At 38.6% G+C, this 3,285-nt stretch overlaps 1 pseudogene; it reads left to right on the forward strand.

The window, feature by feature from the left end:
- Nucleotides 1–2,388: 2,388 nt before the first annotated feature.
- Nucleotides 2,389–2,735, forward strand: LOC143382361 (large ribosomal subunit protein eL34 pseudogene; annotated as a pseudogene).
- Nucleotides 2,736–3,285: the final 550 nt, after the last annotated feature.

Genomic DNA, 3,285 nt, shown 5'->3' on the forward strand with positions numbered 1-3,285 from the left:
AAAAAAAAAAAAAAAAAAAAAATTTTTTAGTTATTTTTTATATTTATTTTTCAGTTGTAGTTGAACACAATACCTTTATTTTTATTTATTTTTATGTGGTCCTGAAGATCGAACCCAGGGCTCTACACTTGCTAGGCCAGCGCTCTACGGCTGAGCTACAACCCCAGCCCTCAAAATGAAAACATTAAGGAAAAAAAAAAAAGACTGGGAATGTGGCTCAGTTGTTAAAAGTTCTCTAATTGCTAATAAATAGAATTTTTTACATGATTTTATTACATGAAAGACGTAAAGAAACTACTGTTTGACTGTTTAATGTTAAATATTTGTTTGTGCTGAAATAAGATCAGTTTTTCCTGAAGCCTTGTAGCCTATTGGCAAATTAGCTTGGAGACCACATTTATAAGCAAGTCAGTATAGGAGCTTATATATATGGGGAAAAAAGTGTCTCTTTCTGAATCTATATTAATTTTCATGCTTCACTGACTCATATTGTGACTTTGATAGGGAAAGCCATTTTACTCATTTTCAATTTATACAAAGTAGCTGTGATACAATAAGACAGCAAAAAATAAATAAATAAAGAGAGAGAAAGAGAAGATATTGTTATGTAAAACTTACATGAGGACATTATTTTGGACTAAGTTTCTGCACTTGGCCCCAAAAGACCCAACTAAAAACCAAAATGGAATCACTCATGTTAATGTTCCATGTCACCAGGTAAGACTAAATGAATATTTGTCCCTAAGTGAAAGGAAAGTGATCATGACACTTGGAGCAACCAAGAGATCTTTATTGCGGTGTTGTCTGATTGACAAGGAAGGAAGAGAAAAAAGAGAAAGAAAGCAAAAGAGTGGGGAAAGAGGGAGAGAGCAAAGCAAGAGGGAGAGAGAAAGCAAAAGGCGGGAGGGCAAAGAGAGAGCAAAAGCGAGAGGGCAAAGAAAGCGGGGAGGGAGAGCAAAGTGCAAGAGAGAGAGAAGAGAGAGAGTTCTGGCAGGAGAGAGTTTTTATAGCCAAAATCTAATGGGGCCTCTGGATCTGCAAGCTGCCTTGTTGGAGTACAGTGATTGGGTGAAACAGTAGTTGCTAAGGGTGTCATCTTCTGCCCTCAGGCAGACCAGGCAGGGGCCAGATGTGGGTTTCCGTTGCACCAAATGGATGGGGGTTGAGTGTTCAGCCTTGAGGCAAACAAACAATAAGGAACCAGAAGTTGGGGGTTCAGTGTTTAGCCCACCCTGCAGCTAACATTTATTCAGCCTGCCCTACAGCTAACACTAAGAAATCAGGAGAAATAATAGCCATATTTCCCAATCACAAGTTTCATTGGCATGATAAATTTCCTCTCTTTTAATTCTTCAACAAAATAACTGAAGGTTAGGGCTGGGGCTGTAGCTCAGTGGTAGAGTGCTTGGTTAGCATGGTCTGAGGCACTGGGTTCAATCCTCAGTACCACCTTAAAAAAAATAAAGTTATAAAATTTTATATATATTTTTTTTAAAAAACTAAGGTTAAGCAACCAATTATTTTTCAATTCTGTCATCCTATTTCCACCTTTTTAGGAAAGTAAACTTAAAAGAACCATTCTGCTTTTTGTTGTTTGTTTCTGCTTTCTTTGGCCCTTCTGTCTATAAATCCAACCTCCTTTGCTCAGCCCATCAGAATATTTATTCTATCTTATGGGATGAGCTGTTACCTGATTCCAGAATTGCCAAAAAAAAAAAAAAAAGAAAAGCTAATTAAGGTTTTCTTTATATTTTCTATCATGTCAAGGATTGAATTCAGGGCCGCTCTACCACTCAGCTACACCTCTCCCCCCTTTTATTTTATTTTGAGGCAGGTTCTCACTAACTTGCTCAAGCTGACCTTGAGTTTGAGATCCTCTTGCCTTAACCAGAGTAGCTGGGATTATGGGTGTGCATCACCGCATTCCACTTCAATTAAGATCTTTAAATTTTTGTTAATTGTGTCTTTAGATGGGAGAAAAAAATATTCAAGCTGGGCATGGTGGCATACACCTATAAACCCTGCTCCCCAGGAGGTTGAAGGAGGAGGATCACAAATTGGAGGCCAGCTGAAGCCATTTAGCAAGACTCTGGAAGAAAGGGAAAGGAGGGGGATAAGGGAGTAGGTAGAAGAGGAAAAATAAAAAAGGGCTGGGAACATAGCTTAGTGACAGAGCACTCACTTGGCCTAGAATGAGAGACACTGGGTTGAATCCCCAGCATCACACACAATGCCAACATAGACCGATATACACTTAAAAGTGATTAGTGATAGGCAAGGTGGCACATGTTTCTAATCCCAGCTAGTTAGGGGACTGAAAAGAGGATGCAAATTGTCTCAAAATTTAAAAGGGCTGGGGATGGGGAACAGCATCTAGAGGCACTCAGAATGGTCCAGCATTTGATATACCTTCATAGGCTATCTTACAATTCAACATTTAACAAAACTAGGTCGTCCCTAACCACTGGTAATAGTGTCATTTACATTTATGCAAAAAGTTTGGGAAAGCACCAAAATCTGCATTTGGTGTGTACCCAGGCAGAATTCAAGGGGTTCATGCTGTGAGACCTTAAGTCATTATAAGATTGTCTAAAATGAAAAACCATGTCAGCAGGGCCTATGGTGATTCCATGTGTGCCTAATGTGTCCAGGACAGGATCAAACATGCTTTCCTTTTTGAGGAACAGAAAATCATTGTGCAAATGTGGAAGGCACAATCAGAGTCAGAAAGTTAAACTAAAAAAAAAAAAGAAAAAGAAAAAGAAGGACTAGAGATTTAACTCAGTGGTAGAGGCCTTGCCTAGCATGTGTAAAGCTCAACTCAATTTATTTATTTATTTATTGGTACTGGGGATTGAACCTAGGGGTGCTTAACTACTGAGACACATCTCCAGCTTTTTGTATTTTTAATTTGGAGTCAGGTCTTGCTAAATTACTGAGACTGGCCTCAAACTTGCAATTCTCCTGCCTCAGCCTCCGGAGTCCCTGGGATACAAGTATTCACTACCAAGCCTGGCCCTTATTATTGAATTTAAACATGTTAAATATTAACTAAACAACTGGGAAATAATGCAAAGAAAAATAGACAAACACTACTTATTATTTGCCAGTCTCTATAATAGCTTATCAAAAATTCTCATCATAAACCAGGCACAATGGCATCCGTCTGCCTGCTATCTCAGCCACATGGGTTCAATCCCCAGTATGGAAAAAAAAATTCTCATTGAGACAACTATGTTAATCCTTTTTTCTCAAAGGAACTCAAAGGAACAGAAAAGAATACCT

Source organism: Callospermophilus lateralis, chromosome 16 (assembly GCF_048772815.1).
Source record: "Callospermophilus lateralis isolate mCalLat2 chromosome 16, mCalLat2.hap1, whole genome shotgun sequence".
Taxonomy (NCBI): Eukaryota; Metazoa; Chordata; class Mammalia; order Rodentia; family Sciuridae; genus Callospermophilus; species Callospermophilus lateralis.